This window comes from Lates calcarifer, linkage group LG21 (genome assembly GCF_001640805.2).
Source record: "Lates calcarifer isolate ASB-BC8 linkage group LG21, TLL_Latcal_v3, whole genome shotgun sequence".
In the NCBI taxonomy this organism is placed as follows: domain Eukaryota; kingdom Metazoa; phylum Chordata; class Actinopteri; family Centropomidae; genus Lates; species Lates calcarifer.
This window is the reverse complement of record NC_066853.1, coordinates 22729510-22742808: the sequence shown is the minus strand read 5'-3', so window position 1 is coordinate 22742808 and position 13299 is coordinate 22729510. Positions and strand designations below refer to the sequence as shown.

At 40.6% G+C, this 13299-nt stretch overlaps 1 protein-coding gene and 1 long non-coding RNA gene across 2 annotated transcripts in view; both read right to left on the bottom strand.

Annotated features, from left to right (window-relative positions):
* Window positions 1-13299, bottom strand: part of LOC108888214 (calsyntenin-2) — a 233152-nt gene that overhangs the window by 208647 nt on the left and 11206 nt on the right. The window lies entirely within an intron of this gene.
* On the bottom strand, window positions 6054-7916 carry LOC108888215 (uncharacterized). Its single transcript, XR_001961780.2, has 3 exons — window positions 7831-7916; window positions 7687-7749; window positions 6054-6887 (listed from the first exon to the last, which is right to left on the bottom strand). It is a non-coding gene; the product is annotated as an uncharacterized LOC108888215 (long non-coding RNA).

The following is a 13299-nucleotide window of genomic DNA, read 5'->3' as shown; positions in this document are numbered from 1 at the left end:
GAGCTGTTTTTCCTTGGCTGTCGCAGTAATTAGACTGCCATCCCTTCAGTTTTCAGTCAGACATTTTGTTCATGCCAGCTGTTTTCGGCTTGGACTGAGAGGTTGCTTTGCCTTAATCAAGTAGCGACAGACTGTATCCACCTTTTTGACGTCACTTGCAGTAGACAAGGAGACTGTGTGAGTGGTTGCTAGGAGCTCAGTGCATCACATCAGTCAAAGACATATGTACATTTAAGTGTTGTTACCTGTGTAAAGTGATTTACAGCGACCTGTGCAGAGATGCTGTATAATTGTGGGAGGTTATTCCAATTTCACAAACTAGGCTAATAAAATGGTCACTCATTGTGGTGAGTGTTTGTGTCATTGGAATAGAGAAAAATCATATATCACTATACAGACCTGTAATGTATGATTTGTTCATTACACAAGCGAAGTGATCAAGGAGAGACTACAGAGAGTTGGTTTCTTATCTTCTGCAAATCACGCCATCCAGTCTGTGAAGGTATGCACAGTCACACTGAATACATTTCTGTTCTCTCTGTCCAAACTGCAATAAGGGCCAGTATTTTTAACTGTGTATTCTGGAGAGCATTTTGAAAAGCACATTTTTAGAGGGAGGAAAATGCTATCTTGGTGTAGATGCGAGGCCAAAATGGAGAAAGGCGTTTTTTTTTTTTTTTCAAATATATCCTGATAAGCTTGTACTGTAAATCTAAGAGGTCTCACAATTCTGTGATGTACAGAATCTATATCCAATTATCATATTTCTGACCCGTTCTGTACAATGTATTCCCTTTCATGACTTCTTCTGTTTTGCTTTGGCCACATATACTGCTTTCTCTTACAATCTTCCCTCATTTTCCCTCACTTCCTGCCTCTTTCTCTCTCTCTCTTTCAAACACACAAAAACACACACACATCTCTCACTCTGTCATCAGCGACCAGTCAAGGTCAGAGGTTTTTATTTTTAGTTGTCCAATAACAAAACAGCTTGTCCTGCCCGACACAGAAAGACACTTTGAGCGTGAGCGTCCATCCCCAGGGCCCTGCAGCATTTAAATTGAGAGCACGGCTGCCACCCCCCAGACACCCTCACAATCCTCATCACGTCACTGCTGCCACGGCCACAGTAGCCACAGTAATATAAACAACACAGCAGTGACCTAGCAGGGCATGCTATTTAAAAAACAAAAGCAGCAACTTTAACTGGGGCAAGTAAAGAGAATATTCCTGCTGCTTTATACTTGTACCAAATTCAGACTTGCCTGTTGAATTTGGCAAATGTGAAACCAACTAAGCATGTAACCTACTTTCTGATCATTTACAAATTTGGCACTTAGACAAGTAAGAAAGGAATAGTTAAGCTTGTGAGGGAGAGGTGCTGTTACAATAAAAGAATATCTAGATTTAGCTTTAATTTACTGCTGAATGAAAATGAATCCAGACTTGCTTCACCACAGACATAACCATCCATATTCCTGGTAATAATATAAAATTGAGATCAGAAGTGAGCGGCGTTGTTTGAATTAAAACTGTGTAAGAGGGACTTTGATACAGAATATGACTGGCATTAAACAGCACAGGGAAACAGTTAAACTGTGGGAGATGTTCTACTTCTGTAAAAAAGCACTTCACTGACTCAGAATTTTATAGTCCACCTGAAAGTCCTTCTGTGTGCACTCTTCTAAAGCAGTGGTTCTCAATGGGTGGGATCCATTGTGAAGGTGTCAGCATTTTTTCAAGTGCTTGTCAGATGATGGAACAGCATGTGTCCATACATTTGTAATTTTTTTTTTCACCTGTCACACTATGAACGCCATAGAGGAAAGATAAAACATTAAAGTTACCCCTATAGTCAAGTGTCCATCCAAATTTAGGAATTAGGTGTGACATGATAAACAGTTAACTTTTCACTCCGGTGTAATTAAATCGCTGTAAAAGAAGACGGTGCAATGAGGAGTCATAATTAAAAGAGCAGCAGCTGAACTGTAAACAAACAAAAATGTAACAGAAATATGGCATTTATGAAGGTTACAGTCTCCTCACCTGTCCACACATTTTTGTATACAGTTTTTCACGTTTTTAAAAATCAATAGGCACACCACCTCTCCACCTTAGAAATGTGAAGTTTTGTTTTACCTTCTAGAGTTTCCACTCAAGGATTATTATATGTAAGTTGTAATTGTGCATAAAAACAGGTGGATGGAATCACACTTTTCAAAGGATTATGTTTATGAATCATTTTGCCAGGTTACTGTGTCATATTAGAACATTTGAATGCAAGTTTATGATGGGGGATCCTTAGAACAATAGCAATACAAGAAAGTGTGTGTGTATGGACCTGCATTCTCTGGCTAATAAATTTCCACAGTCCTAAAATTGGTATAATATCAAACAGCAGTGGTCAAGGGGGGGGGCAGAATCATTAAAAAAAAACACCATGTCCATCCCCAAAAAAGCAGCAGTAATGGAGGTGGTGAAATTGTATGTCCAAGTAAACATGGGATTTTCCCCATCGAGGATTTCGTTCATATTGCACTTGTTGAGGGATTATTTTGTCTCTTAGCCCTACCACTGAGCTAGGAGCTGAGAAAATCCCTCATATTCCACACAATCTGCTGCAACTCATCCTTACTCCAACTGCAAATAATACCTCCATCAACGGCTGAATCAGACAACTTAGACAAACAGCCCATAGCCAGTCATCTGGGCCTCGAGCCAGACAATCTTAAACGCTTCTCTGCTTCTCTTGCCTTCCTTCACAACTGAAAAGAGTTGACAAATTGAACACAATATTTCCAAGACCTATCCAGTTGCCTCTATCAATGGATCGTCAAGAGGAGCAGAGGAGGTTGGAAAATCTCCCAATTTACAAGTGTTTTTGAGTTGCTCTGGACGAGCCAACAGACAAAGCAAGAAAGGTTTTTGAATATTCATCATTTGTATTTTCTTCATGGCACCAACGGCAAGACAGAAGCTACATTTGTTTTCACTTTTCCTATTACAAACATTATGCTGAACACAGAAATGGCAATTCCCCACTGCCAATTCTCGCCAAGTACAGTACTAAAATTGGAAACAATTAGCAAACAATCCACACCATCCATATCCATAACAAAAACTCACGTCTTTGCCCCTAAAAGGCAAAACATCCGGTTTCAGTTTCGGTTTTTTGTTTTTTTCTGGCATGGGAGTGAGGGGAGCTCGTAACCACTTAAGCCTCATCCCAGATGTTAAGATAGAGAGGGAGACAAGAGTTGGCCGCTGAAAGATTAATAAATGCAACTGAAAAGCAGGACAGAAAATGCTTTTAGAGGTACTCGCCTCGATGGGGGTGGAAAGGCATTGATTTTCCTGTTGGAGCCATCGCTGTCGTTTGATAAGATGGTGCTCTCTGTAAGCGAAGCAAGCTTTTTCATGGTAACAGCCTCGGCCTTTCAGTGACCTGTGAAGTGTGCCTGTTAAGAACACGCAGGGTATTTAGCAGCCTGGATCAAAAGCGCTGCCTTAATTTCAGGTCGCTTTTCTGGTCGTTGGCCAGATTTCAGGTGGACAGATCGATGGGGTAAAAAGTGACACCTAAGTGATAGATCGATGATATAGGTGGCGTCTCCAGGCAGCCGGCAGGAAAAGATTGCACGTTTGTCTGTGTCTCATCCCGTGACATCACCACACTGATAAGAGCATCACGCTTTCCATTACGCAGATCAATAGCGATTTCAGGCAGGCTTTCTAAGTTTAACGGATGTCAGAAATGGGAATGATCTAGGGCTCGCTTATATGAAGAAGCAGTGTGTCACAAAGTGATTCATAGTATGATACACATCCAGCGGGACAAGAGGACAAAAAGAGAGAAAAAAGCAGATGTAATCCAACCAGGAGGGAGATGGTCATGGACAGACACCGATAGAGATTTACAGCACCCAGAGAGTGATATATAAAGTGTAAACAAGCGACAGATTGCCTGCCACACACACACGGCTGCATTCCAATCCCGTGGAGCCGGCCCGTTGCCCCTGGCAGCCAGTACTGGTAATGGCACTGCACTGGCTCAAAAAGAGTGAAGCATGGTGGTCGCCAAGTGATAAGCTATGCATGCAGTAGAGGTGAATGTGGCAGAGCCGGGCTGCAGGGCTCAGAAATTAGCGCACACACTGGGTACGACACATTTTCATTGCAGTTATATAGTGAGGTGATAGCTGATATGTCTGGTACTTATCCTCTTTCAGTGGAGAGTTTTTGTCACATGACTAGCTACTTGCTGCTTCAGCTCTCACCACTCTCCCTTCATTATTTTCAGCCACAACAGGCAGCTGTTTTCTGCTGAAAAGCTCTAAAAAAATTCACTCTACACTACCCTCTCAGTACTAAACATTAGATACTGCCATCAACTTGCTGGCAAACACAACAGAGCATTTAGCAGCTGAAGAACCAAATATTTCCCTCAGGAGTTGGTAGAGACCAAAAACAGAGCTAGAGAGAGTGTGAATATTGGACTGTGCTGTATAACTGCTGGTTGTGTAAATGAGGAACTGTTTGCTTACAGTTTCAGCATATCAACTAAAAAACTAATATGTCAGTATTGTGATTATGTACATTTCTGCTGAGTCCAAGTGAGAAAAAAAAAATCAGTTACTGCAGTTTTAGTGACAAAACTGAAATTCCTTTCATTGGCTCAGATCCTTGGGGGGGGGGGGGGTCCATCAGCTCTATGTCACATTTAGGATTGATTTTACGTTCACGCTGAAGACATTACACGCATTATTATCTCTGTATTTATGGTAAAGGACTTGCTGTGCCCTCTGATCACTGGAAAGAGCCTCAGGTTCTTAGAGCAGGGACTTGTGCCAGAAGGCAAATCAGTGCACCACTCAGAATTTGTGGGATGTACTTTACATTTACTTCTCCTAGTTTCATATATTGTCTTTTCTGTCTCTTCAGTCTCTGGTTGTCTTCTTGTACTGTACTTAAGGACAGTGAATATTACCCTGAAATACCTGCTGTCAGCAACCTCAGATAAAAAAAAGGACCATTAGTATCAGCCTTGAAAAACCTGCACTGGCTGAACCCTAGGGCAAGCAAATACACACATATCATCCAAAACACAACTCTCCCACACACATATACACACACTTCCATCCTGCGTCCATTCACCCATGTAACTTTATGGACACCTTCCTGTCCATAAACCCAGGAGATGGAATGGAGAGGACAGAGAATGACTCAGAGAGAATTGGCCCAGTAAAACACTGCACCCTAATCTTTTGCTACCAGCTCAAATCCTCTCCGCTATTAAATGCCCTCTTTCCCCACTCTGTGGCATTTTTATTAACTGTATTTGTTCAGTGAGACCTTGAATTTTCTCCACTTTGGCCATGACATTGGCAGAGGGGAAATCATGACCCATGGTGTGAAACTGGGGATCATAATAACTTTAATTCTCCAAATAAAGAGTTTCCATTCTGTTGTAAACAATGAAGAGGGAGTGGGTTTAAAACAAGGCAGCAGAGTGGGAGAGGAAGACAGAGATATACAGAGAGAGGAGAGGACAGACAGAAAGATCAGAGGAGTGGAAATGAAATTTTCACATGCACACATTTTAAAACTGTGAGTGTTTGCATATCTGGGTGTCAGACATTATAAGCATGATTATTCCTTCATTCCTTTTGCTGTCCCACACTGTATGAGCCAATTGCTTTCACATCAAAAGGCATCTGCTCTCTACAGTGTCACAGAGCGAAGGTTTTTAATCCCCTACCCACTGCGTCTGTGTCTTGACGCTGCTAACCGTACCTCTGTATTTCATCATACAGCTTCAGAGACTCGGGAGAATACAGAACAGACAAAAACAACTTTGAATGTAAGAAGAGCTAACAAAGCCAGGGGTTTTTACTGAGGGCTCAGTTGCAGCGGCTGGGAGTGGCATGGCACACTTGAAAACAAAGGTAATCCAACTGCCCCCCCATTGGGAATGGAAACCTTGCTTTCAGAACAGTAGCAAACAGAATAAATCAGCCGTGCCCTACTTCAATTTCCATCAGTATTTTATGTAACAAGACTTTTTTAATATTTCATGTCTGTTCTTCACCTTCAACGTAAGTTCAGACAGATGTAGTTATTCTTGTTCAAACTTATTATCTGCTGTAGTCTGAGTCTGTTGCCTTGTTAACTGTGCATATGTTGTTTTGATCTTAAATAATGCGTACAATCTCAGTCCACTCCTTTTAACACACACAACTTTATCATTTTGCTGTTTTGACAACAATGAGGTTTGATTTTCAAGTCAAATGTAACGGTCACCACAGGTAAGTATACCGATGATGGTTTAATACTACGCCAGTGTCAGTAAGATCCAGGAACGACTGCAGAGCCTGAAAGCCTGTGTCAGCAGAGATACCACACACACACACAACTGGATGATTTGAATTGAGGTGTATTGTCCACCAAACAACAAACATGAAATTACAGACCCTGCCTACCTAAGCCGGCTTCCTAGTATGCACATATGCACAATAAATGGGCCCAAAATAAATAAAATAAAACTTTAAATAAGAATGCCCTCTTTGGAGGTCTCCTCGAAAGAATTAAAGAGTTCAATGCCCAATGCGCACTGCTCCTTTATGGAAAGAAGCAAAGGTTCCTTGTGTATGAGTGTGTGTGTTCTTGTAATGTCTGTGTTCGAAGTACCCAGGTAGATTTTTGAGTGTCAATCTTATCTGTCTGTGAGTAAAGAGGGGATCGATGATGCTGTGTTCTGCAGAGGGATCCTGCGGCTGGCCACACCGCGTTGCTGGTTTCTCCACAGTCAAACCTTCACTTTAAACTGGCTCGCCACTGAACACCAAGTTCAGGTCCCGATCGACTCGACCTGGGAAAAAAAACCCAATCTATGCACACAGCGAAGGATGCATAAGTTACAATCTGTTTTCTCTCTATCGATCTCCTTAAATCATTACTATCATTCAAACATTCTATTTAAGTATATCAATTATGAAAGATATACAACAGTCTAATCATTATAAAATGAATAGGATCGCATCACACAAGATATTTAGTGCCAATGAGCTATAAATCATGTACTCTAAATCACAACATTCACTTAAACATGTAAATGAAATCACAGAATGTATTTAAAACTCACTATTTATATTTTTAACATACTAAATCTATTTATGCTTTTTAACTGCACTGTAAATATAACATATTTTTAATTAAACATATGCCCTTTAATATATCTACCCTTATTTATTGTTAAGATGAACCACACAGCCCTTATGTCTTCATTTCAACCATATTTTAACCATTAAATGATATAAATCAATCACATCTTACATATAATCAGTCAAAAGAGCAAATGCTCCCTCAATAAAATAACTTTTACCTCAAACAACTAAGTACAATGCACCTTTAATGGTGTAAAACGCTGTTACTGCTCTGCTTACAGTGCTAGAACTGCAGCTATCTTAACCAAGTAGCTGCGTAGTGTAACATTAGCATGACAATGCAAAATTAGCTCGCGGCTAGCGAGATTAGCTCGGTACTAACGTAAACAATCTGTATCTGTGTTGTCTCTTGTACTCTCGGTGACAGTATCACAGCTCCGACTGGGTTTTATTCATAGATAAAGAGCAATACGATCACTTCAAGGAGTCATGATAGCCAACATGGCGTATTAGCACTTCTTACCGGAGCTAAAGCCTGCTAACAGAGGCGTTCCATTCCAGCTGAATTTTCACACAATGCATCACCCTGACGAACGAATAACATGTTAACAGTCTGTACCAGATGAATTATGGTGAATTTCTGGTTTGAAGAGTGTATATTCCCTACCGGGAGTTCTCAGTTGGGAAGTTGTGTGCTCTCAGGCAATATCATCTGCCGAAAAGAGAGGGAACACGGGCTAAGAGTTTTACTCATAGCAGACACGCCACCCTCTGGTTGGCCAGGGAACTGCACTATAGACAACCCCAAGCTCAGGAACCCAGGTGGGTTACACAAAGGTTTTGGATCTTGCAAATCTTTTTTGTAATCATGACCTGGAGTTTCTATGACTTTGCATTTGTTTGTACATTATTATTGTTATATCGCTGCTCTTTCCCACTGTGGTCTCTGCTCAGGTCAACAGCATTTTGGATCAGGTCTTTCATGGGTCCATTTCAGATCAAGTGCAAAATTCTATTCATGACAATGTGTACCAACAAACCAACGTGTGTGTTAACAACTGCAACTCTGCTGTCAACCATGTCAGCATAATTACTAGAATTTAAACCACCATTCTTTTTTACACCACTATTAGCAGATCTATTTTTATTTGGAAAAACAAGCTAATCATTTCTTAAAGAGTAAACTTATGCTCATTAAGTCTTTTCTAGCATTGTATCACTAAGCCCTGCAGTTTGTTATAAGATATCCAGAGGACCTGTGAAAGTAAGACTATGTGACTTTTGCTGAACAGCAGCTGCTGAGGCCAAAAGTAGCAATTATTGAAAAATACAAAATATACAAACTATAGCTGTAGCAAAAGTAAGTCACAAAATCTGTTAACTGACTTAGTAATAGCAGTTACCCAGTGAAATCAAATCTAAAGATGGCAAACATTAGCGTACACAGATGAGAGGTCTTGCTCAAAGTACCTGCCCCTAGCTGGCTTTCATTTGGTGCAGTGACAGTTTCCAATACTCAGCCCTGAAACTTTAAAAGTTTGAAACTATACAGTACATTGATATAACACAATTTTTTTTAAGAAAAAAAGGGAATCCACATCACTTGGAGTACATCCTTTGTAGTTTCTCATTTCGGGACAACAACAAAAGTGTGGAATAGTGGAAACATTGGAAAAACAATAATGTACACCTAAAATTAGTCCATGCCCTGGTGCATGCTGGAAAATCCTAGCGTGTATCAGTATATTGTCTTAAACTCGCCGTCTGTGGTGTTTGTCTTAATTTTTCCCCAATGCTGCATTGTCCACAAAAAGTAACTCTACATTAACATTACTTGGACTTTAAAAGAGAAATGTTTGATCACATACAGCAAGATGGGAGCATTTCTGTATGTACAGCAGCCTGCACGTGCACAAGCAGATGCAGAACAAGTGAGATTTATTACTGCTCGCTGCGTATGGATATGAATACCAAATACAAACTTTCTTGTTCATGGTCCTGGTATTTTTCAGCAAAACAGCAAATACTAGTCCACTGACAGCTACAGATGGTAAATGTCAACACAAGAAAAAGAAGAGGAAAGAGTTCTGTTTCTGTTTATTCGAAATAGGCCCGACATAAAATTCTAAACATTTATTTAAATGAAAATGCAATAGATAGAATCTTTAAATGTGATTTGACAAAATATCCATCCAATTTACTCAACCTTCTCCCAAGTCCTGCTTTCTCTCCTCCTCTCTCTTTTCCTCTGGCCTCAGTGTGTCCGTTCTATTTCAATTTCAACCTGTCAGTCAGTCGTTCGCCTATTCTCTGCTGGTGACTCTCCTGCCCTCTTGCAACAGTCTGTCACAGATTTCCATCTTTTTTTTTTCAGCATCTGCATATAAACCTGCTTCCCCTCCCGCAGTGCTGGAAATGGAAAGAAAGTGGCAAAGGAGTGATTATGATGTCAATTCATAAACACTGCACCCTGAGAGACTGCATGGATGAAAGCACCAATGCCACTGAAAAATTACCCACCCGGCCAGGGACAAGTCATTTGCTGCACCACAAACATTCAGACGCCGGGCACATACACACAAAAAGAAAAGGTACAAACTATAGGTAGGTAAATAAGAGGAAGTGGAGAGTGAAAAAAAGATGGGGACAACTTAGAGGTGGAGAAGCGCCTCAGGACATGACATGTGTCTTCATGCAAGTGTGTATAAATGTGTAAATGTGTGTTTGCACCCCTCCACAGGTGTTCAGCCCTCTTGGCTGGAGGCAGCAGGGGACAACTGTCACTATTCAGACAGATTTAGAGAGGCTCACCAGGACTGAGAGAGAGAGGGCAGGGAATAGCAGGGCTGGGTGTTTCTCTGTCTCTCTCTCTCTCTCTCTCAAACACACACACGTGCAGAACACACACATACACAAAGAAAGCCATTTCATATGTTCTTGAGCATCAGGTGGCCTACACTCGAGCGCTTGAAAATCCCACCTGGGAAATGCCACACAGCTAGATATAATCTATTTGTTTGGGCACCCACGGCATAGCATAAAAGGAGAAGATTCATTGATATTTAAATGGTGCATGTGTGTGTATGAGTGAGAGAGGAAGAGAAGAAGAGAGAGAGAGAGAAAGGCAGCAGCTGTGTGTATTCCAGCAACATAAAAGTGTGATTTTGGGGATGTAGTTAAGGATCAGAATGTTGATATTTCTTTGCATTTATGAAGCAGAGATGGATTGTTTCATATCTCCGGAACAGATTGTAGCATGACTCATGAGAAACTTAGAATAAATGGTGATGGAGAACCACAATTAGCAGTTTCAGGAAAATGTTGAGGTTGAGATCATTGTTAACATTGTTATTCAGTGTTTTGTTTTTTGTTTTTTTTACACATGTAGTCAGGTGGGGCAAGTGGGTAGGAATTTTTAGTGTCAACTACAGCTGGCTTTTAATCACTAGTAGTAAAACAGAACTAATAAATTCCTGTCAGCCAGTTACATCTCACAACTGATGACTGGTGGCAATGTTCAGATACAGTACAGGGATAACTGGAGCAGAAACAGTGGCAGAAGTTTAAGCATTTTAAGCATTTTTACTTTTACTTTTCTAATCCTGGTGTGGAGCAAGGCTGTAATATGTGGTTTGTTCTAATTAATCTGAGTGCAACCCATTCTGCCTAATCCTAAACTACACTGTAGAATTTAAGTTGTTCCACTGCCTCACCTGAGTGACCAACAGCAGTTGCATTTTACAGAGTCAGCAATCAGCCTTATCTTTATCCATAATTTTCCCATCTCTCACGTTAAATACAACACTTCACTTGTTTTTTTGATGACCATTTTGTGTCAGTATTATCCACATGTGTAGTGCCCATTCAAAATGTCAGTAGGGGCTAATTGCTTAGCCTGTGTTTGTCAAGTCTTGGCATGAGAAATTACCTGTTAAAGAAACATACTGAATGTACCGCTGGAGGCCAGTGGGGCAAGATCCATGTGTAAATGTGTAGGCGTGTGGAGTTTACAAATCTGTGCACATTCATAGTCCGTGCCCTCAGATCCATGCACTCAAACAACAACTAAGCACAGTAAATATAAGATTACACAATGAAAGCTGTGAAACATCCAGTGCAAAACACAATATAGTTCAAGGTTGAGTTCTGCTTTTCTTAAAACACTGGCATGTGCATGCTGTAAATTGGTGCTCCACTGCCCATTACTGCTATGCTTGTACCGTATAATCTGGAATGTCATCTTTGATAACTGAATTACTTAGAGAATTAGGAGGAAGTTAAAAGAGTAGTGTCCTTGTGCAAAGCGGCAAACCCCTAGCCACTCCAAGGAGCTTCTCATTGAGCAACATTGCAGCACTGATGAGACCAAGAAAGTCCAATACAAACGGGAAGTGTGTTCAGCTTTGTAAATATTAACCAGGGTGGTGTTGGAAATAATAAATTTATGTTCCCTTAATGTATAAAAGAAGAAAAACACACTAAGATCATTATATGTACAGAAAAATAAAAGAGGAAATCTTAGAGGAAGACATCCAAGTGTTTCCCTGCACAGCTTCGTCATATTATTTTAATGTGATCTCTTTAAATATTAAAGGTTCTGTGTGTAGTAATTTGTGTTCATCTTAAGTAAGACCACATTTTTTGATAAGCTCGTGCTCCATGTCATAAAGATGATGTTGAAATATGTCCCAGCTCTCTGGTGAATGTCACTGTGTTTATTTTCTCTTTGGCTTTTCTCAAGAGGACAGACATGTTGGAAGTGATTCTTTTTCCCCCAATCAGCCTTTCACTCTTTCCACCATCTGTCATTGTGAGTAACTATGAAAGCTTTAGTACTGGTTGTACTTGATTTGATTCTACAAAGTTAATTTTCCTATTAAAACTAGAGCCTGACCATATTTTTTGTAGTCTGTTATCAATATAATAATATATTAAAAACCTAAAGACAACATCGGCCATTATTCATTTTGTTCCCCAAATAAAGAAATAAATAGGAATGATGGCTTGAAGCTTGTGCTGATTAATGACATGTTAAAATGCTATGTTTATGTAAAAGTTTATTTGGAGTTCAGTAGTGAACTTTTCACAGGCCGAGGTGCAGCAGTGCGGCTTGTTATGCAGCAGAAAGCGGCCTTTCGTCTCGGGGTGTTCCCTGGCCAAGAGCTCGGTGTGGGGCCCCTCCACTCTCAGAGACAGATGTTAGGGCTGGGCTCGGCCATCCACTCTCACCGTAATGAGAACTCAAGGGGACCTGGGCCCACACACACACACACACACACGCACATGCATGGACACATCTAAAACACCACACCTGCCTTTTCACGTGCACAGATGAGCAACAAAAGCGCACACATATATAACCTCAACACAATGTAAGAACCAAAGTGTGAGAGAGGCAGGGGTGGATTCATGATTTAATAATGATGAAAAAATGAGTGACCTTCACACACACATACACACACACACTGGCATCCATGTTAACATACAGTGTATCCAAGTGACAAGATATTCAAATAGAGGGCATGGAGAGTGAAGGGGAGGTGAGAGGGGCAGACAGAAAGGGCTTGAGAGAGTGTGTGTGTGTGTATGTCTCCTACCAACCATTTTTGAGTGTTTAATGAATGAATATTGCACCTTAATTATTCACCACCCTATTATTAGCTTCTAGCCTGTCATGTCCGAACTTGTTCTGGAGAATGAAAGCGTGTAACGGAGAATAAATTATGATTAAAATATGTGTTTTCAGCACACTTCTTGTTTGCATGTATGAGTCTACATATGTTTGTGATTTTATGTATATGCATGACAGAGAAATACATTAAGAGAATGCATAGAATCTGTGTGCATATGCCAGAATGTTTATACATGTTATTGTGCGTGTTATTGCTCAACTCTCTCAGTCTCTTCAGGGTGGTAAAAGCCTTGGTAAAACACAGCCAGCTTAATAAAGTCAACAAAAGCTACTCCGAGTGCTTTACTAAAAACGAAGCCAGAATCAAATTTTAGCTTTTAAATGTTCCAAAACCAATGCCTTTCCAGGAGGAGAATCTCCACAAGGTCCCAGTGAAAGAGGCAGGGACTGAAAGAGAAAGGGGGGAGAGAGATCCTGAGGGAAGGAGAGAACAGTGTGATAAGA